Below are 23,746 nucleotides of genomic sequence, written 5' to 3' on the forward strand. Positions count from 1 at the left end.
AAAGAAAGAAAGAAAGAAAGAAAGAAAGAAAGAAAGAAAGAAAGGAAGGAAGGAAGGAAGGAAGGAAGGAAGGAAGGAAGGAAGGAAGGAAGGAAGAAAGGAAGGAAGGAAGGACCTCTATTTTTTTGCAGATGATTTCTTTGGATTTAAAGGTGGAAGGAAGAATGTAATGATCATGCAACACAGGAAAATAAAAGAAGGGAACACTTGCTTCCTTCCTTTTTTCAGCCACCAGTGCCATTCCAGTCAGGAAGGAAAGCGAGATCTTATCAGCAAACATTCACAAATGCAGGGACAGATACTTCATCAAAAACAATCTAGAAAATTATCTGCTTTTGTTTGTGGCAGATCACAGCTGCAATATACACCATTGTGGGTAGCAATATAATAATGAAGTAATAAATGTCATTATACTTTAAGTTTCATTAAAAATCACTAGTGAGATATATAACCTTTTTTTCTTACAACACTTTGCAAGTATTAACATACATTTGATTTTTAGTCAGTAGAGATATCATATACCTTGTAAATCATACCACAAACAATTTGAATTCACAAATATATATACATGTTTATATAGATACATGATTTTTGAAGAATCTTTAAACTAAACCTCTAATCCTTATCGCATTTTTGAACACATATTTTTCAGAGATTCATTTATTTCCATTTGATTCTTTGAAATATACAATCCTGCTATACTTTGAGTATAAAATACAGAATATGCTCTGCATCACACAGTTCAGGAAGCAGGCTGAGGTTGGCAGCCTGCTCAGGCCCCTGAGAGCCAGGGATCTAAATTCAGCAAGTTCCTCTCTTAAAAAATGGTGGCCTGAGGTATTGCCTAAACTTAGTATTTTAGACTTTCCTTGGGTGCTAGGATTAGAAACCAACTCTGACAAATTTGGATCATCAGTTTATTTATTCTAGAATATATGGAACAATCTGAGATGACAAGGGCAGGCTTGCATTGGTTCTCAGAAACAGCTAGAGCTGGTGAGCTGAGCACCACCAGGTATCTCTCATTGTGGCTACACTTCTTAGATAGCTTTATTTTCTCTCAGTGTGAGCCAATCTTTTCTGCATAGCATGATGCATGAACAATGGACTGTCCTGGTTTTTAAACCTTAAAAGTTTTCCAATCAAAATAGTTTGACTACTTGTCTTTATGTTCCAGGCTTAAACAGCTTGAGACTAGCTCTGATTGTTTCAGCATGAAACAAGGGCCACATTTTGGACCAATCCATTTGAGTTGGGAATTGTGGGACACCATCATAGATTTGGTGGTCCCAAAACCAGTCTGGGGTCAGGAATAACAAAATGTAATAGCATTGCAAATATTAATGGAACCAAATGGTTTGGGTGGTGGAAAGGGACAAGTGTAACTCCCAGAAGGAGGAAATTGTTGCTTTCAGAAGGGAAGCGAGTTGGACAGATAAAACTATGACAATATACCACAGCAAGCCATAGCTAAATAGTAGCATATGTAATTAAAAACAAAAAGAAAAATAAGCAAAAGGCAAATAAAGTACAATTGCAAGAGGAATCAAGTATCTAAATTTTTACTCAAAAATTCTGTCAGGTTCTGAGTGATAACAGATTTAATGTAGGGATGAATCCATGCACCAACTTCTATATACCATGCACAAACCTTTTTCTTTTGGAAAAATCCAACTTTCTTGAAATTGGAAAACAGAGGTTTATAAAACACCATTTGTGGATCTCCTCCCCCCATAGACCAGCAGAGAATTTGTTGTAAAGATCTGCTTGATAAGCCCATAATCTTGTCTTTCTAATAGAAACATCTCCTTTTAAAAAAATTGACTCTATTATTTAAAATAGTTTTAGATTTACAAAAAAACAAAAATTGAGAAGAGTGTACAGAGACTTCTCATACACCTCACACCTCGTTTCCCTGTTAACATGTTACGTTAGTATGGCGCATTTATCATTAATATACCAAAATTGATACATTGTTACTAACTAAAGTCCATACGTTAATCCTTAGTTTTTCCCTAGCATTTTTCTGTTCTAGCAACCCAACCAGAATACCAAATTGCTCCAGTTGTCATCTCTCCTTAGGTTCCCCTTGGCTGTGACAGTTTCTCAGATTTTTCTTATTTTTGATGATCTTGACAGTTTTGAGTTAATACTGGTCAGGTATTTTGCAGGGTATCCCCTTATTAGAATTTATCTGATGTTTTTACTCATAATTAGACCAGGGTTATGGGGTTTGGGAAAGACGGTAACAGAGCTAAAGTGTCATTTTTGTCACATTATGACAAGGATACCTACTACTGACATAATTTATGACTGATGATATTGATCTTAAACACCTGACTAGGGTAATGATTGTTAGGTTTCTCCACTATGAAGTTACTTTCTACCCCTACCTTTCCATACTGTTTGTTTATTTAATTTTTATACTTTAAGTTCTGGGATGTATGTGCAGAACACGCAAGTTTGTTACATAGACATACACGTGCCATGTTGATTTGCTGCACCCATCAACCCACTATCTACATTAGGTATTTCTCCTAATGCTATCCCTTCTCTAAACCCCCACACCCTGACAGATCCTGGTATGTGATGTTTCCTTCCCTGTGTCCATGTGTTCTCATTGCTCAACTTTCACTTATGAGTTAGAACATGTGGTGTCTGGTTTTCTGTTCCTGTGTTAGTTTGCTGAGAATGATGGCTTCCAGCTTCATCCCTGTCTCTGCAAAGGACATGAACACATCCTTTTTTATGGCTGCATAGTATTCCATGGTGTATATGTGCCACATTTTCTTTATACATTCTATCATTGATAGGCATTTGGGTTGGTTCCAAGTCTTTGTTATTGTGAATAGTGTCACAACAAACATATGTGTGCAAGCGTCTTTATAGTAGAATTATTTGTACTGGGTCAAATGGTATTTCTGGTTCTAGATCCTTGAGGACTCACCACATTGTCTTCCACAATGATTGAACTAATTTACACTCCCAACAGTAGTATGAAAGAGTTTCTCCAGCATCTGTTGTTTCCTGACTTTTTAATGATCACCATTCTAACTGACCAGTGATGATGGGCTTTTTTTCATATGTTTGTTGGCTGCATAAATGTCTTCTTTTGAAGTGCCTGTTCATATCCTTCGTCCACTTTTCGATGGGGTTGTTTTTTGCTTGTAAATTTGTTTAAGTTCTTTGTAGATTCTAGATATTAGCCTTCTGTCAGATGGATAGATTGCAAAAATTTTCTCCAATTCTGTAGGTTGCCTGTTCACTCTGATGATAGTTTTTTTTGCTCTGCAGAAGCTCTTTAGTTTAATTAGATCCCATTTGTCAGTTTTGGCTTTTGTTGCCATTGGTTTTGGTAATTTAGTCATGAAGTCTTTGCCCACACCTATGTCCCGAATGGTATTGCCTGGGTTTTCTTCTAGGGTTTTTATGGTTTTAGGTCTTATGTTTAAGTCTTTAATCCATCTTGAGTTAATTTTTGTATAAGGTGTAAGGAAGAGGTCCAGTTTCTGTTTTCTGCATATGGCTAGCCAGTTTTCCCAACACCATGTATTAAATAGGAAATCATTTCCCCACTGCTTATATTTGTCAGGTTTGTCAAAGATAAGATGATTGTAGATGTGTCCTGTTATTTCTGAGGCCTCTGTTCTGTTCCATTGGTCTACATATCTGTTTTGGTACCAGTACCATGCTCTTTTGGTTACTGTAGGCTCATAGTATAGTTTGAAGTCAGGTAGTGTGATGCCTCCAGCTTTGTTCTTTTTGCTTAGGATTGTCTTGGCTATATGGGCTGTTTTTTGGTTCCATATGAAGTTTAAAGTAGTTTGTTTTTTCTAATTTTGTGAAGAAAGTCAATGGTAGCTGAATGGGGATAGCATTGAATCTATAAATTGGGCAATATGGCCATTTTTCAATATTGATTCTTCCTATCCATGAGGATGAAATGTTTTTCCATTTGCTTGTGTCCTCTCTTATTTCCTTGAGCAATGGTTGGTAGATCTCCTTGAAGAGGTCTCTCACATCCCTTGTGAGTTGTATTCCTAGGTATTTTATTCCCTCTGTAGCAATTGTGAATGGGAGTTCACTCATGATTTGGCTCTCTGTTGGTCTGTTATTGGTGTATAGGAATGCTTGTGATTTTTGTACATTGATTTTGTATCCTGAGACTTTGCTGAAGTTGCTTATCAACTTAAGGAGATTTGGGGATGAGACGATGGTATTTTCTAAATATAAAATCATGTCATCTGCAAACAGAGACAATTTGACTTCCTCTCTTCCTATGTGAATAAACTTTATTACTTTCTCTTGCCTGATTGCCCTGGCCAGAACTTCCAATACTATGTTGAGTAGGAGTGGTGAGAGAGGGCATCTTTGTCTGGTACTGGCTTTCAGAGGGAATGCTTCCAGCTTTTGCCCATTCAGTATGATACTGGCTGTGAGTCTGTCATAAAAAGCTATTATTATTTTGAGATATGTTCCATCGATACCTAGTTTATTGAGAATTTTTAGCACGAAGAGGTGTTGAATTTTATCGAGGGCTTTTCTGCATCTATTGAGACACTCATGTGGTTTCGTCATTGGTTCTGTTTATGTGATAGATTACATTTATTGATTTGTGTATGTTGTACGAGCCTTGTATTCCAGGGATGAAGCCGACTCAGTCGTGGTGGATAAGCTTTTTGATGTGCTGCTCGATTTGGTTTACCAGTATGTTATTGAGGATTTTCACATCAATGTTCATCAGGGATACTGGCCTGAAATGTTCTTTTCATTGCTGTTGTGCCTCTGCCAGGTTTTGGCATCAGGATGATGCTGGCCTCATAAAATGAGTTAGGGAGGATTCCCTCTTTTTCTATTGTTTGGAATAGTTTCAGAAGGAATGGTACCATCTCCTCTTTGTACCTCTGGTAGAATTTGGCTGTGAATCTGATCCTGGGCTTTTTTTGGTTGATAGGCTATTAGTTACTGCCTCAATTTCAGAACTTGTTATTGGTCTATTCAGGGATTTGACTTCTTCCTGGCTTAGATTTGAGAGGGTGTATGTATCCAGGAATTTATCCATTTCTTCTAAATTTTCTAGTTTCTTTGTGTAGAGGTGTTTGTAGTATTCTCTGATGGTAGTCTGTATTTCTGTGGGATCAGTGGTGATATCCCCTTTATCATTTTTTATTGTATCTATTTGCTTCTTCTCTTTTTTCTTCTTCATTAGTCTGACTAGCAATCTAGCTATTTGCTGATCTTTCAAATAACAAGCTTCGATATTCATTTATTTTTGAAGGTTTTTTCTTGTTTCTATGTCCTTCAGTTCTGCTTTGATCTTAGTTGTCAGATACAAAAAGAGTTCCTCTTTAAAAGTTTGGCTTGTTTAGCATCCTTGCTCTTTGTTCCTGGCCAAACCAGTTATATTGTCTATAGATTCCAGACATTGTATGGAAAAGTGTTGTGAAAATTCCTGTCCTGTTCTGTTCCATCCTTGCTCTTTGTTCCATCCTGATTACTGGTGCATGCAGCCCACAGTCACGTACCCACTGCTTGCTCAATTGATCACAACCATCTCACGTGGACCCCCTTAGAGTCGTAAGCTCTTAAAAGGGACAGGAATTGCTCACTTGGGGAGCTTGGCTTTTGAGATGCAAGTCTGCCGAAGTTCCCAGCTGAATAAAGCTCCTTCCTTCTTTAACCCGGTGTCTAAGGAGTTTTGTCTGCTGCTCATCCTGCTACATTTCTTGGTTCCCTAACCAGAAAGTGAGGTGATTAATGGATGGCTGAGGCACCCCCTTAGGCAGCTTAGGCCTGCCCTGTGGAGCATCCCTGCAGGGGACTCTGGCCGGCTTGAGTGCTGTGGATCCTGGGAGCGCTCCCAGGTACGCATTTTCCCCAGTGGAATGCCTCGTCAGAGCAGTGCATGACAGGCCCCCAAGGCAATACCAAGAGAGCACTGAGGCCACTGATAACCCCTAGCCTTCCTGTGAAAAATCATTAACCCAGTAACCCATGGATGGCCCAAATGCATTCAATCTGTAGCAGCACCTACTTTTCTAACAGAAGAAAGTAGAAAAATAACTCTTAGGGGAAACCTCATTGTGAGCATACCTCACCAGTTCAGAAGTATCCTAAGGAAAAAAAAAAGGGGGCGGGGGGCAAAAAGGTAGCTTACTAACTTAAAAATCTTAAAGTTTAGGGGTATTCTGTTAGAAAAAAAATGATGATTTAACATTAACCACTGAAAATTCCCTTAACCCAGCAGGTTTCCTAACAGGGGATTTAAATCTTAATTACCATACAAAGGTCTGACCAGATCTACGAGGAAGTCCCTTCAGGATAGAACGAAAGATGGCTCCTCCTGGATAATTGAAAGAAAGAAAGAAAAAAAGACAAAGCCATCTATACCAATTCTAAGTTAATTTGAACTAGACAAGGTCTTATTAATAACAAAGGATAATTGAAATCCCAAACTTACAAGATTTTCAACAAAAGTAAAGTTTGCTAAGAGTTAACAGTGTAACATGTATTACAGTAACTTGTAAGCTTGTGGCCTTAGACAGTCTAGTCCACAGACATAAAGGAAGTTCTCTTTGGAAAAGAATGGTTATCATCTTTGGAAAAAAAGGAAGAAAAGGGGATGGGGGCAGAATTTATGTAAAAAGAATGTTATATGGTAAATTCTTGTCCTGAAATAAATTAACTGGTTGTTTAAAGAAAGAGATGTTTGTAATAAGTCAGAAAATTAAGGCATGTCGAAGAATTGTCTGTGAAAGTCATGAAAGAGAACAAAACTTATAAAAAAGAATTCATGCCAGAAATATTGCATAATTTAAAAATAATTAGGCCTCTTGAATGTAAAACTATTGAAGAAACAGTTTATGTGCAAGGTGTATAAGGAAAGTAAAATATACCTTTGGTAAAGGGATTATAAAGAGGCATAAGAATGTGGATTTTTACCTACACTAAAAGGTTAAAAAAAGTTTTGTTTTGAAGGTTTAAGCAAGTTTTAAAACATTAATCGTAAAGAAAATTCTGTGTGTAAACATATTAGTGGGCCGGGCGCGGTGGCTCAAGCCTGTAATCCCAGCACTTTGGGAGGCCGAGACGGGTGGATCACCAGGTCAGGAGATCGAGACCATCCTGGCTAACATGGTGAAACCCCGTCTCTACTAAAAAATACAAAACACTAGCCGGGCAAGGTGGCGGGCACCTGTAGTCCCAGCTACTCGGGAGGCTGAGGCAGGAGAATGGCGTCAACCCAGGAGGCGGAGCTTGCAGTGAGCTGAGATCCGGCCACTGCACTCCAGCCTGGGCGACAGAGCGAGACTCCGTCTCAAAAAAAAAAAAAAAAAAAAAAATTAGTTAATTTAAAGAGGTATCATCCAGTTTTTCATTAAAATAAAAACACAACTGGTTTTTCTTAAATCACTAACCTCTTTAACAAAAATTATAAAAGGTTTAAAAGAGTCTATAAAAATCTTACCTTATGGTCCAATATTAAAATTTGAATATGTATGTCTACAAAGTTTTATTGAAACTAAGTTTAACATTAGTAACACACTAATATAAAGGTGAAATTTAGCTTATCTGGTATAAAATCATACAGGAAGCATTCTGAAATATAAAATGGTGTTTGACTTTCTTTGGTCTAAAAAATTAATAAAAATAGGTGCTAAAGGAAATTTCTCAGCAGAAAGGCACCAAGGACTATAAAGTCTACTGCTGATGTCCCCACATTTAAAACAAAAGGTTAATTTCTTAAAAATTATATACTTGGTTTATCTTCCACTTTCCTTTCCCTCAAAACTAAAAGTCTTTTAGCACATGTACCACCTCTAGAATTTCCTGTAAACTAGCACCAGCCTGAAGATCACGTTCTCATCAAAGGGTGGAAAGAGGGAAAACTCGAACCAGCCTGGGAAGGAGCTTACCTTGTGCTGCTAACCACCAACACTGCTGTTCATACAGTGGAAAGGGGATGGATTCATCACACCCGAGTCAAGAAAGTGCCACACCCTGTGGAGTCATGGACCACAGTCCCAGGGGAAAACCCTACTAAACTAAGATAAGAAAAATTTAACTCTTTCATCTATTCTATTACTCTTTCTTCTTTCCTTGCTCTATTGCTGATCATCTAGTTATTAACATAACCAAGTCAATTTTGCCTCAAACTATTGCATTTAATGCTTTCCTTGTTATACCCTGTGGGGACTTGCCAAGTCAAAGACAGCTCTCTACTTCAGAAAAGTACCTCTGTCCTTCCTGACTCTCCTCAGACTGGGCATTAGTAAATTAGGACCATTTAATCCAGGGAGGTTTCCATAAAGACCCCAGTGACAACCAGGAGTCTTGCCCCCGATGTAGAGCTTTTATGCCATAGTTGGTCCAATACTCTGTGGACCACTAAAGAGCAAGAATGGACTGTCCCCACTGGTTTTTGTAATTTCCTAAAATCATACATTCATTTCACTAGAGGATCATAGAAGTTAAAGACTTAAAACAAACTTTGGCTATTAAGCAGGTTACCACGATGCAAATGCCTAGTTGGAATGGATCAAATATTCCATCCACACGTTAAACAAAGGCAATTGTTATGCTTGTGCACATGTCAGACCAGAGGCCCAGATTGTCCCCGTTCCACTAAGGTGGTCCTCCAGTCAACCAGGCGTAGGCTGCATGGTAGCTCTTTTCCAGGATTCTACAGCCTGGAGTAATAAGTCATGCCAAGCTCTTTCTGCTATATCCCAAAGTTCAGCACCCTGCAAGTCAGCCCTCCAGGGCCATCCAGCTTCCACCTCCCAATACTAGGTTCACTTCTTGTCTCTCACAACAGGGAGAAAACTTAGCATTCCTTGGAGACCTGAAGGGATGCAGTGAGCTTAAGAATTTTTAAGAGCGTATCAATCAGTCAGCCCTTGTTCATCCCTGAGCTGATGTGTGGTGGTATTGTGGTGGACCTTTACTGGGCACTCTGCTGAATAACTGGAGTGGCATTTGTGCTTTAGTACAATTGGTTATCCCTTTCACCCTGGCATTTCATCAACCAGAGGGAGGAAAAATAAGACATCACAAAGTGAGAGAAGCCCCTTATGGGTCTTTCCACTCTCACGTCTGTTTAGACGCAATTGGAGTCCCACGAGGAATACCAGATCAATTTAAAGCCCAAAATCAAATAGCTGCAGGATCTGAGTCAATATTTTGGTTAATAAAAATGTAGATTGGATAAACTACATCTATTACAACCAACAGCAATGAGCTTTCCATGAGTTAAAAGAAAAACTCACGTTGGCCCCAGCCCTGGGGCTACCTGACCAGACAAAACCTTTTACACTATATATGTCAAACAGAGGGGAAAAAAATGGCAGTTAGAGTTTTGAACCAGATCATGGGGCCCTGGCTGAGGCCAGTGGCCTACCTCTATAAACAACTAGATGGCATTTTTAAGAGTTGGTCCTCATGTTTGAGGGCCTTGGCAGAAACAGCCCTGCTAGCACAAGAAGCAGATAAGCTAACTCTTGGGCAAAATCTAAAGATGAAGGGCCCCCATGCTGTGGTGACTTTAATAAATACCAAAGGACATCATTGGCTAATGAATACTAGACTAACTAGATACCAAAGCTTGCTCTGTGAAAATCCCCGTATAACCATTGAAGTTTGCAACACCCTAAACCCTGCCACCTTGCTCCCGGTATCAGAGAGCCCAGTTAAACATAACTGTGTAGAGGTGTTGGACTCAGTTTATTCTAGCAGGCCCAACCTCTGAGACCATCCTTGAACATCGGTGGACTGGGAGCTGCACGTGGACGGGAGCAGCTTTGCCAACCTCTGCAAAGTGACTCTGAAGAAGATGATAAGCCCTGCTCCAGTCACATCTGGAAGCTCACTGGTCAACGCATGGCCAAAGCATGTGGAAACTCATCTCAGGACTCATTTTCCTTAAAATTTGGACTTGTACAGTAAGGACTTCAACTGACCTTCCCCAGATGGAGGACTGTTCCCAGTATATGCATCAAGTCACTGCGGTACGACAAAAGGTGGCTACAGTCCTATTATTTTATGGTTATTATAAGTGTACCAGGACTCTCAAAGGAAGTTGTTTGTATAATGCTATTCTGTACAAGATATATAGCCCTGGAAGTGACCAGCCTGATGTGTGCTATAACCCATCCTTTTTCCTACTGCCCATAAAAACAGGTGCACTTCCAGGCTTCCAAGTCTATGCTTTCTGAGAAAAGAGAAACATAGCTATAGATGATTGGCAAGATGATGAGTGGCCCCCTGAAAAAATCATACAGTACTATGGACCTGCCACTTAGGCACAAGATGGCTTGTGGGGATACCGAACCCCCATTTATATGCCCAAATGAATCATATGGTTACAAGCTGTTTTAGAAATAATAACTGATAAAACTGGCAGAGCTTTAACTGTTTTAGCCCAGCAAAAACCTAGATGAGAAATGCTCTATCAAAATAGACTAGCCCTAGACTACTTGCTAGCAGCTGAAGGAGTAGTCTGTGGAAAACCTAACCTAACCAATTGCTGTTTGCACATAAATGATCAAGGCAGGTAGTTGAAGACACAGTTGAAGAAATGACAAAACTGGCGCATGTGTCCATGCAAGTGTGGCATGGATTTAATCCTGGGGTCATGTTTGGAAAATGGTTTCCAGCACTAGGAGGATTTAAAACTCTTATAATACAAATTATAATAGTAATAGGAACCAGTTTACTACTCCCTTGTTTGCTACCTGTACTCCTACAAGTAATAAAAAGGTTCATCACTACCTTAGTTCACCAAAATGCTTCAGCACAAGTGTACTATATGAATCACTATTGATCTGTCTTGCAAGAAGACATGGGTGGTGAGGATGAAAGTGAGAACTCCCACTAATGAGTGAGGTTCTCCAAATGGGGGGGAATAAGGGAAGAGACCACACCTCATATTGTCTTCTGCCCAATTTCTGCCTCCAAAGAAAGAAGAAGTAAAAACTAAAAGGCAGAAATGAAATCCACAGGCAGACAGCCCGGTGCCACGCCCTGGGCCTGGTAGTTAAAAATTGACTCCTGGCCAAACCAGTTATATTGTCTATAGATTCCAGACATTGTATGGAAAAGTGTTGTGAAAATTCCTGTCCTGTTCTGTTCCATCCTGATTACTGGTGCATGCAGCCCACAGTCACGTACCCACTGCTTGCTCAATTGATCACAACCATCTCACGTGGACCCCCTTAGAGTTGTAAGCCCTTAAAAGGGACAGGAATTGCTCACTTGGGGAGCTCAGCTTTTGAGACGCAAGTCTGCTGAAGTTCCTGGCCAAATAAAGTTCCTTCCTTCTTTAACCCGGTGTATGAGGAGTTTTGTCTGTGGCTTGTCCTGCTACACTACAAAAGTAAAATTGCCTTACTAAATAATCTTTTACTGAGTGTAAATTTTCTTCACAGCACCAAGCACTTGTTTCTAACATTAGTTATTTCTTGTCTTTTGCTAGCTTTTGAATTTGTTTGCTCTTGCTTCTCTAGTTATTTTAATTGTGATGTCAGGGTGTCGATTTTAGATCTTTCCTGCTTTCTCTTGTGGGCATTTAGTGCTATAAATTTCCCTCTAAACATTGCTTTAGCTGTGTCCAAGAGATTCTTGTATGTTGTGTCTTTGTTCTCATTCGTTTGAAAGAACTTATTTATTTCTGCCTTAATTTTGATATTTACCCAATAGTCATTTAGGAGAAGGTTGTTCAGTTTCCATGTAGTTGTGTGGTTTTGAGTTTCTTAATCCTGAGTTCTAATTTGATTGCACTATGGTCTGAAAGACTGTTTGTTATGATTGCCATTCTTTTGCATTTGTTGAGGAGTGTTTTACATCCAATTGTGTGGCTAATTTTAAAATAAGTGTAATGGGGTGCTGAGAAGAATGTATATTCTGTTGATTTGGGGTTGAGAGTTCTGTAGATGTCTATTAGATCCACTTGGTCCAGAGCTGAGTTCAAGTGCTAAACATCCTTGTTAATTTTCTGTCTTGTTGATCTAATATTGACAATGGGGTGTTTAAGTCTCCTACTATTATTGTTTGGGAGTCTAAATCTCTTTGTAGGTCTCTAAGAACTTGCTTTATGAATCTGGGTGCTCCTGTATTGGGTGCATATGTATTTAGGATAGTTAGCTCTTCTTGTTTCATTGATCCTTTTACCATTATGTAATGCCTTTCTTTGACTCTTTTGATCTTTGTTGATTTAAAGTCTGTTTTATCAGAGACTGGGAATGCAACCCCTGCTTTGTTTTGCTTTCCATTTGCTTGGTCAATATTCCTCCATCCTTTTATTTTGAGCCAATGTGTATTTTGTGCTTGACATGGGTCTCCTGAATACAGCATACCAATGGGTCTTGACTCTCTATCCAATTTGCCAGTCTGTGTCTTTTAATAGGGGCATTTAGCCCATTTACATTTAAGGTTAATACTGCTATGTGTGAAACTGATCCTGTCATTATAATGCTAGCTTGTTATCCTTACTGTTAGTTGATGCAGTTTCTTCAGAGTGTTGTTGGTTTTTATAATTTGGTATGTTTTTGCAGTGGCTGGTACTGATTGTCCTTTCCATGGTTAGTGCTCCTAGAGGAGCTCTTTTAAGGCAGGCCTGGTGGTGACAAAATTTCTCAGCATTTGCTTGTCTGTAAAGGAGTTTATTTCTCTTTCCCTTATGAAGCTTAGTTTGGCTGGATACAAAATTCTAGGTTGAAAATTCTTTTCTTTAAGAATGTTGAATATTGCCCCACTCTCTTCTGGCCCGTAGGGTTTCTGCAGAAATCCGCTGTTAGTCTGATGGGTTTTGCTTTGTGGGTAACCCAACCTTTCCCTCTGGCTGCCCTTAACATTTCTTCCTTTATTTCAACCTGACGATTATGTGTCTTTGGGTTGCTCTTCTCGAGGAGCATCTTTGTGGTGTTCTCTGTATTTCCTGAATTTGAATGTTGGCCTGTCTTGCTAGGTTGGGGAAGTTCTACTGGATAATATCCTGAAGAGTGTTTTCCAACTCCTTTCCATTCTCCCAGTCACTTTCAGGTACACCAATCAAACGTAGATTTGGTCTTTTCATATAGTCTCATATTTCTTAGAGGCTTTGTTCATTCTCCTTTTTCATTCTTTTTTCTCTAATTTTGTCTTCATACTTTATTTCCTTAAGTTGATCTTCAATCTCTGATATCCTTTCCTCTGTTCAATACATTCACCTAATGATACTTGTGTATGCTTTGCGAAGTTCTTGTGCTGGGTTTTTCAGCTCCATCAGGTCATTTATGTTCTTCTCTAAACTGGTTATTCTAGTTAGCAATTTCTATAACCTTTTTTTAAGGTTCTTTGCTTTCTTGCATTTGGTTAGACCACGCTCCCTTAGCTTGGAGGAGTTTGCTATTATCCACCTTCTGAAGCCTACTTCTGTCAATTCATCAAACTCATTCTCTGTCAAGTTTTGATCTCTTGCTGGCAAGGAGTGTGATCTGTTGGAGGAGAAGAGGTATTCTGGTTCTTGTAATTTTCAGCTTTTTTTGCGCTGGTTTTTCCTCATCTTCATGGATTTACCTACCTCTGGTCTTTGATATTGGTAACCTTCAGATGGGGTTTCTGTCTGGACATCCTTTTTGTTGATGTTGATGCTATTCCTTTCTGTTTGTTAGTTTTCCTTCTGAAAGTCAGGCCCCTCTGCTGCAGTGCAGGTCTACTGGAGTTTGCTTGAGGTCTACTCCAGACCCTGTTTGCCTGGGTATCACCAGCAGAGGCTGCAGAACAGCAAAGATTGCTGCTTGTTACTTCCTCTGGAAGCTTCATCCCAGGGGGCACCTGGCAGATGCCAGCTGGAATTGTCCTGCATGAGGTGTCCCTTGGCCCCTGCTGGGAGGTGTCTCCCAGTCAGGAGACACAGGTGTCAGTGACCCACTTGAGAAGGAGGTCTGTCCCTTATCAGAGCTCGAGTGGTATGCTGGGAGATCCTCTGCTCTCCTCAGAGCTGGTCTGCAGGGATGTTTAAGTCGGCTGAAGCTGAGCCCACAGCCGCCCCTTCCCCCAGGTGTTCTGTTCCAGGGAGATGGGAGTTTGATCTATAAGCCCCTGACTGGGGCTGCTGCCTTTTTTTCAGAGATGCCCTGCTCAGAGAGGAATCTAGAGAGGCAGTCTGTTTACAGAGGCTTTGCTGAGCTGCGGTGGGCTCCGCCCAGTCGGAACTCCCCCGGGGCTTTGTTTACTCTGTGAGGGGAAAACCAGCTACTCAAGTCTCAGTAATGGCAGACGCCCATCCCTGCACCAAGCTAGTGCATCCCAGGTCGACTTCAAACTGCTATGCTGGCAGCAAGAATTTCAAGCCAATGAATGTTAGCTTGCTGGGCTCTGTAGGGGGTGCCATCCGCTGAGCTAGACCACTTGGCTCCCTGGCTTCAGCCCCCTTTCAAGGGGAGTGAACAGTTCTGTCTCACTGGCATTCCAAGCACCACAGGGGTATGAAAAAAAACTCCTACAGCTGACTTGGTGTCTGCCCAAACCACCGCCTGTTTTGTGCTTGAAACCCAGGACCCTGGCAGGGTAGGCACCCAAGGAAATCTCCGGGTCTGTGGGTTGTGAAGACCATGGGAAAAGCATCGTATCTGGGCTAGAGTGCACTGTTCCTCAGGGCACAGTCCCTCTTGACTTCACCTGGCTAGGGGAGGGAGTTCCCCAATCCCTGGTGCTTCCTCAGTGAAACAATGTCCCACCCTGCTTTGGCTTGCCCTCTATGGGTTGCACCCCCTGTCTAACCAGTCCCAATGAGATGAGCCGGGTACCTCAGTTGGAAATGCAGAAATCACCCACCTTCTGCATTGATCTCTGTGGGAACTGTAGACTGGAGTGCTTCCTATTCAGCCATATTGCCAGCCACCCGTACTGTACTTTGAAAGAAAGTCACTACATATAGCCAGCACTTTAAAAGAATGGAGAATTATGGTCCCTGTTCTTAAGGTGAGAGTATCTATATACATTGTTTGGAACACTTTTGCACCAGATATTTGTCTCTCTGTATTAAATTATTTAATCATTTATTTATAGCAGTATGGACTCATGGATATTTATTCTATACTTTGGGTTATAATGCAATATGACTTTACTTATATTGGTGCACAAACGCTCTCCCGGCTTTGGCAAATATGAGAGAGGATTCAGTTGGCTCCTGTACTTCTTTGAGATAGCTCCATCAGTATGAGCTTTTAATTTTTTCTGAGTGCCTTACTTTTTGTCACTACTAGATGCCACAGGCTCATATTGTATATTTTATGCCCCACTCTTAGAATCACAGACATTTCTCCAAGAAGCCCTGGTTCCTTCTATTAGAGATTGGTATTAGAAACCCAGATTAGAAATCTGGGCACTAGGCATGCTTATTGTTACTGGGACGTCATTTCTTTTAGGCCCTCTTTTTGGCAGATTAAAGGAATATATGTGTGTATTCTACCCTCTCTGTAAAGGTATATTACCTTTAAATACATCAATATGTTCTGTGACTGGCTTATTTTACTTAGTATACCATCCATGGTGTCAAAAATACCAGAATCTCCTATTTTAAGGCAGAAAAATATTTCACTGTATATATGTATATGCCACATTTCTTTATACATCAATTTTTTAAAAAATGCTTGAATTGTTTCCATATCTTGGTTATTGTGAGTAATACCTCAATGGACATGGGAATACAGATAGCTTTCCAAGACTCTGATTTTAATTCTTTTTTATATGTACCCAGAGGTTGAATTGCTGGGTTGTATGACAGTTTTATTTTTAATTTTTGAGAAACCTTCATATTATTACCCATAGCTACTATATCACTTTACATCCCTGCCAACAATCTGCCAGCATTCCAATTTCTATTTTTTGAGACAGAGTCTTGCTCTGTCACCCAGGCTAGAGTGCAATGGCGCAGTCTTGGCTCACTGCAACCTCCGTCTCCCGGGTTCAAGTGATTCTCCTGCCTCAACATCCCGAGTAGCTGGGATTTCAGGCACCTGCCAACATGCCTGGCTAATTTTTGTATTTTTAGTAGAGACAGGGTTTCACCATGTTGGCCAGGCTGGTCTCGAACTGCTGACCTCATGATCCACCCGCCTTGGCCTTCCAAAGCGCTGGGATTACAGGCATGAGCCACTGCACCCGGCCCAGCATTCCAATTTCTACACATCCTTACCAACATGTTACATTTCAAGTTTTTTAAAAAATAGCCATTTTAACAGGCATAAACTGATATTTCATCATTAGTTGATTTTCATTTCCTTGGTAAATAATGCTGCTGAGCATCTTTATATATCGGATTTGTATGTCTTCTTTGGAGAAAAATGTGTTCAACTCCTTTGCCCATTTTTTAAAAACTTCTGCTGTTGAGTTGAAGGAGTTCCTTAAATATCTTGGAAATTATCAGATATATGATTTGAAAATATGTTCTCTCATTTCAGTTTGTCTTTTTATTCTGTTGTTTCTTTTGCCATGCAGAGATTTTAATTCGATGTCATCTTACTTGTCTATTTTTGCTTTCGTTGCTTGTACTTTTGGTCTTATATTCAAAAAATCATTGCCAAGGCAAATGTCAAGAAGATTTTCCTCTATGTCTTTGTCTAGAAGTTTTACATTTTCAGATAGTAACTATAATAGTCAAACTCAAAGAAGAAGAGAATACAATAGTGGTTGCTAGGGGCTGGAGAGAGGGAAAATAGAGTGCTTGTTGTTCAATGGGTACAAAGTTTTAGTTATGCTAAAAGAGTAAATTCTAGAGATCTGCTGTACAACATATTGTTTATTGTTAACAATAGGGTATTTGTGTTTCAATAAGAGGGCAGATCTATTTTGCGTTCTTACCACAAAATAAACAGAAAACAAAAACAAAATAAAAAGGCCAGGTGCGGTGACTCACGCCTGTAATCCCAGCACTTTGGGAGGCCGAGGCGGGCGGATCACAAGGTCAGGAGTTTGAGACCACTCTGGCTAACACAGTGAAACTCCGTCTCTACTAAAAATACAAAAAAAAAAACCCAGTTGTGGTTGTGTGCGCCTGTAGTCCCAGGTACTCAGGAGGCTGAGGCAGGAGAATGGCGTGAACCCGGGAGGTGGAGGTTGCAGTGACCTGAGATCACGCCACTGCACTCCAGCCTAGGAGACAGAGCAAGACTGCCTCTCAAAAAATAAACAAACAAATAAATAAATATATAAAAAAAGAGATACAATGAAACTTTGGAAGGTGTTGAATATGTCTATTATTTTGATTGTGTTGATGGGTGTTTACATATGTACAAACTCATCAAATTTTACATAACAGAAAATGTGCATGTGTTTCACTGAGATATAATCACTATAGAAGGAACTGCACATATTATTGTCTAAAATTTGATGAGTTTGTGCAGTTTTTTAATAGTCATTATATCTCAATGAAGTTGTTTAAAAACTTCAGTGAAATAAATAAATACATAAATAAGTAAGGAACCATCTTTGTCTATTTAAGAGATACATGAGTTCTTACATATGTGTTTAACACATGAATTATTTTAGCCCTTGAAACTCGACTGTCAGTATCCACTAACTCTTTAATTAATTGTTCAATTAAAATGTACATGTATAGCAATAGGAATATTGTTAACCCATATGTCCATGGAATACAACTTTATTAACTAGAGGGCAGTGTCCGTGTGCAGTTCCTTTTCCCTTTAGACTTACAGGCTCCACTTATTTTCAAAGTTATTCAGGTCAGCCCTTCTCCACCCACAAACTCCTTCAGTGAGGTTGCCTTATACATTCATAGTAGAGTGAGATTTTCTTGTCACAGTCTGCATTCCTTCCAAATTCCTGACCTTTTAATTTATATTTTTTAAATTGTATACATTAAGGTTCACTCCTTGTGCTGTAGCTGTCTATGGGTTTCAACAATTGCATAGTGACACATATCCACAGACTAGTTGTAGTATCATACAGAATATTTTCCTCTAAAAATTCTCTGTGCTTCATCCATTCATCTTTCGCCTCCTCTCCTCTATTCCCTTTGAAGTTACTGATCTTTTTACTGTATCTATAGTTTTGTCTTTTCCAGAATGTCATATGGTTGGAATTATACACTATGTAGTGTTTTCAGGTTAGCTTCTCACACTTAGAAACTTGCATTTGAGGTTCCTCCATATCTTTTCATGGCATGATAGCTCCTTCTCACTTTTTTTAAATCACTGAATAGTATTCAATCATATACGTTTACCACAGTTGTTTATTAATGTATTAAAGAACATCTTCATTGCTTCCGGCTTTTGTAATTATGAATAAAGCTTCTATAAATATTGTGTGTGGTTTATTTGCATGGACATATGTTTTGACATCAGTTGGGTAAATATGTACGAGGATGATTGCTGGAGCATATGTTAAGACTATGCTTAACGTTGTAAGACACTGGCAATCATTCTTACAAAAGAAATTTCCTGTTGATCTGCCTCCTCATCAGTATTTGGGCTGCCAATTTCTACAATGCTAGTTATTTTAACAGTTGTCTACTAATATCTCATTATTGTTTTAAGTCTCAATTTTCTGATGACAGTGATAAGTATCTTTTCATATACTTATTTACCATTTGCATATTTTCTTTGATTATGTGTCTGTTCATATCTTTTGCTCATTTTTAAATTGGGTTGTTTGTTTTCCTATTGTTGAGATTTAATAATTCTTTGCATATTTTAGATATATGTTCTTTATTGCATATGAGGTTTACAAATACAGTCAGGGCGTCATGTTTTTATTTTGTTTTTAATGAGTTTCAGGATGCTACCACATGACTTGGTGGACTTTGATGTTTTTGGTATTGAATCATATCAGGCGGATTTGTTTGGAAATAAAGTGTCTTTTTGAAAGCCACTATGTAGATGTAACAAATAGTTCAATATCTCAGAATCCACGAGTTTAAAATTACATTTAGAATATTTTATTTAATAGTTTGACTTATACTTTCCTGCTTTAAAATGTATTTACTTTTTTTCCAGTTAGAATGGCAATCATTAAAAAGGCAGGAGACAGCAGGTGCTGGAGAGGATGTGGAGAAATAGGAACACTTTTACACTGTTGGTGGGATTGTAAACTAGTTCAACCATTATGCAAAACAGTATGGCGATTCCTCAAGGATCTAGAACTAGAAATACCATACGACCCAGCCATTCCATTACTGGGTATATACCCTAAGGATTATAAATCATACTGCTATAAAGACACATGCACATGTATGTTTATTGCGGCACTATTCACAATAGCAAAGACTTGGAATCAACCCAAATGTCCATCAGTGACAGACTGGATTAAGAAAATGTGGCACATATACACCATGGAATACTATGAGGCCATAAAAAAGGATGAGTTTGTGTCCTTTGTAGGGACATGGATGCTGTTGGAAACCATCATTCTCAGCAAACTATCACAAGAACAGAAAACCAAACACTGCATATCTCACTCATAGGTGGGAATTGAACAATGAGATCACCTGGACTCGGGAAGGGGAACATCACACACCAGGGCCTATTATGGGGAGAGGGGAGGGGGGAGCGATGGCATTGGGAGTTATACCTGATGTAAATGACGAGTTGATGGGTGCTGATGAGTTGATGGGTGCAGCACACCAACATGGCACAGGTATACATATGTAACAAACCTGCACATTATGCACATGTACCCTAGAACTTAAAGTATAATAATAATAACAATAATAAAAATTTAGAAATTCATTAATGGCGATATCCACATATATTTAACACTTTCTAGTTGTACATGAAACTCAATTTGTATAACATATCCAAGTGCTTTTCAGGATAATCTAAAGTCTAGGACTATCTGTAAAAGCTGGTTTTGGCTTTTATAAAATTGAGAGCCACCATATATTTTAAGCAGGTTCTGAGGGAGAATTGTAGAGTGTAGGAGAATGTGACTAAGGAAGACAATATATCCTACCCCCTGAATTGTGGTGAGTGTAGCATTTGTCGTATTGATAAAATAAAAACAATAAAGCAAAAAAAAATGTATTTACTTTTTTTCTACAGAGTCATAATATTTTTACTGTTTTACTTTCTTTCTATTTGGATATTTCATTGTCCAGACAACTGCAGCATCATTTTAAAGGAATATCTTTTAAATTGTGCATTCTTTCTTCTAACTATTAAATATTGCCTTATTTATGATTTATTTAAATGTTCTTGGTATGGAAGCCAGCTAAATTGAGTTCACATATAAACAAGACTCTTGATGAGTCAGTGGCTGAATACATTTATAATAACAGGTTTCTGAATTAGTTAAACCTATCACAGGTACAATCTTACACCTGGTTTTTTAAAAAAAATTTCTTTAGATATCATTTATTATGTGTGATTCATCAAGATTTATTGTGACAGTTCAGTCAATAATGATTTGGGAATTTATTTAAATATATCAAGCATAGAAAACCATTCTGTTTCAATGAAAACTTTACAGAGGGAAGTAGACTTAGTATATTTGAAAATGGAAGTCAAAATATATTTTTTCATAATATTTAAAAATCAAGTGTGATTTTTGCAGCATTATAATTAGTCAGGCATACTGATTCTTACATTGGGCTCCTCTTTTAGATATATTGCTTCAGAGTACCTTGACAAATCTCCCTTAATTTTTAATTTGTTATCAAATGTTGTTAAAGCAAGGATACTTTATGTAAATGTGTTAGTAATTAGTTGTGCATGATGACATGTTAGACACTAAGGGAGATTTGAAAATATAGGCAAGCCTGGAACTCTTAAGGAATTTATGCTCAATACATCTTGAGAAATAATGCTACAGATAAGAAAGTCAGTAAATTTTCTGGACCATAAAAATATAATAATGTATAATGTGCTTGCTGTTTTGTTAAAGTCAATAATACATGGAAAGATATTGAGAAGAAAATACTATAAGTAGAATTAACAGCTAGAGTTTTGAAGAAGATTAGATTAAAATTAAGAACGGGTGCTATCAGTGGAACTACAGAGAAAAGAAGATATGAGAGACTTTTTAAGTATTGGTAAAATTGAGTAATTGAGTAGATAAAGGATGTGAAAGACAGAGGATTCAAGGATAACCTGAATGAGTTGTTGTGCTAGTCATACAACTAGATAAATTAAAGTAAGTATTGACTGGTGTGCCTATTATGGATAAATTCAGTCCTAGACTGATAGCACCTGATATTATAACTTTTTAGAGTGAAACTGTATAAGTGCAATTGGAGACATGAAACAGGAGCTGGGAAATGTTTAACTGTATCATTATCATCCTCATCATTATGAAGCAGGAACATTTCACCAAGAGGAAGTTTTCCAATATGTCATTTGAAAGTACTTCTTCAACTTAATTTCCTATAATTCTTTCCAGCAATCACTCAGCTTCATTACCACCTATCAATCCTTCGGTTCCATTCAAACTGCTGATTCTTGAATAAACCAGTTATTCTTGGTTTAGTATTTTTAAACTGCTATTTCCTATGCTGGGAACACTCCCCTACAAGACATTGAAATGACAGACTTCCTTCTTATTCAGGACCTCTGGTCAGATATTCAGGTCAGATATGCTCTCCTCCAAAGGATGTTCATCAAGTACCATATTTAAGAAACTACCATCAGTAGTTTGTCACTCTGTATCCCTATAACCTGCCTTTTAAAAATATTACTTGTCCTTTAAAATTTTTTAAGTATTACGTATCTTTTCATTATTGAGTTGTAGGAAATCTTTATATATAATGAATACAAATTCTTCGTCATATATATTTTATATATTTTCTCAGTTCTTGGCTTATCTCTTTATTTTCTTATAAGTGTCTTTTAATAAGCACTAATTTTTGGTTTTGATAAATTTGATTTTTTAAGTAATTCAATCATTCACAGTTTTGTACAAATATCATTACAGTCAATTTTAGAAAATTTTCATTCCCCCATAAGGAAATTCTCCACCCTTTATGCTTCACCCTCTTCCCTTAAAGTTCTCCATCTCTACATCAGTAGGAAACAATTATTCAGCTTCTGTCTCTATGTATCGCCTATTCTGAAAGCTTTAGTTAAATGGAATAATATAATATGTGGCTTACTATGTCTGGCTTCTTTCACTTAGCATAATGTTTTCAGGCTCCATTCATGCTGTAGCATATATGATTGTTTTCTTTCTATTGTTGAAAATATGTTATAGTATAAATATACCAAAATTTATTTATTCATAAGTTAATGAAAATTTGTTCTGTTTCTACTCTTTGCTTATTATAAATAATGCTGCTATGAATATTTGTATACAAGTTTTGGTGTCAACATATGTTTGCATTTCTTTTGGGTATATAACTGGGGATAAAATTCTCGAATCACATGGCAATTCTATGTTTAACCATTTGAGGAATTTCCAGACTGCTTTCCAAAGTAGCTGCACCATTTTCCATTCATAACAGTAATGTCTTCCTTTCTCTTTTGAATGACACTCATCACCATGTATATATTTATGTGCATTTATATATTTATGTGTGCTGTCTCCACCACTAAAATGTTTTCTATTCTTAGCGCAGGCACTTTACAAAGAATTCACAACTCTATGTTTATTACCCCAAAAATGACTGATAAAAGTAACACTTGATGAATAATTAATAAATTAGAATAAACTCTGTGAGTTAAAATTAGGCTGCAGTATAGATCTTTGAATGTATGGATGGTGGTTTATTTCTACCAATTCCACCAAAAAATAAAGAGATCAGAAACAAGTATTGTGAAATGATGCCATAAATATTTTTAAAATTGTCTTGTATTGCTTCTTTCATTTTTTAAAGGTAAGAAATACTTCTTTCATTTTTTAAAGGTAAGAAATACTTCAATTAAAATTGTTTAAAGGAATTTGTAATGAAAATGGAATATAAATGACATAGATTTAACATTTTTAAAATTTTGCTGAAATGATAGGTATTTTTCAAGTCGAAGAAGGCAGATAAGAATGATTGCTGAAATGCAAGCGAAAGGGAAATGTGAGTCTGTGGGAAGGTAACTAAAGAAAGGTGGACTTAGAAAAGAGGTAATTAGGTAGAAGAAATGCAAAGAGGTAATTAGGTAGAAGAAATGCATAATTTGCTATTTTACTCTTTCTTTGTAATATTAATATTAATATTTATGAGAGAATATGTGAAAGAGAGGTAAGTGTTCTGTATTGAATCTACTAAGAGAGGACCCAAGAAAGGAAAGGAAAGAAAAAAAGAAGACCTTTGAGACTTTCACTTTTTATGAACTCTTCTATGAACTTCATATGAACTATAATCCCCCTAATAGTCCTAAACTATAAGAAGTATGATGCGCATCTTAAGAAAACTGAGATTCATAAAGGGAATATAACCTTTCCAAATAGAATAAAACAGAGTAATATTTGCACTCATAACTCTGTGACTCCAGAATTCATGGACACTTCACCATACAAAGCTGCCTTCCCAAGAATTACTTTGTCTCCAGCATCATCTGGAAAGCATTCTGCCTCCAGTTGTCTTCATAATTATTCTGGTTTGCTTGGCAAGCAGCATCTTTCTTTCTCCCTTCCGGCCTTCCTCCTTTTTCTTCTTCCTCCCTCTTTCCCTCTCTCTTTCTCTAGCTCTTCCTTTCTTTTTTAAGTTCGTTTCAGTGGTTAAGAAGAGGGGGTTTGTAGTAAGACTGTTTTAGGCTGAATTGTGTCCCCTTTCAAATTTATATGTTAAAGTTTTAACTCCCAGTACCTCAGAATGCAACTGTAT

At 38.0% G+C, this 23,746-nt stretch overlaps 1 protein-coding gene across 2 annotated transcripts in view; it reads right to left on the reverse strand.

Moving 5' to 3' along the window:
* TFPI (tissue factor pathway inhibitor) overlaps window positions 1-23,746 on the reverse strand; it is a 96,228-nt gene that overhangs the window by 43,418 nt on the left and 29,064 nt on the right. The window lies entirely within an intron of this gene.

The sequence above is a fragment of the Piliocolobus tephrosceles genome, chromosome 11, assembly GCF_002776525.5.
Source record: "Piliocolobus tephrosceles isolate RC106 chromosome 11, ASM277652v3, whole genome shotgun sequence".
NCBI lineage: Eukaryota > Metazoa > Chordata > Mammalia > Primates > Cercopithecidae > Piliocolobus > Piliocolobus tephrosceles.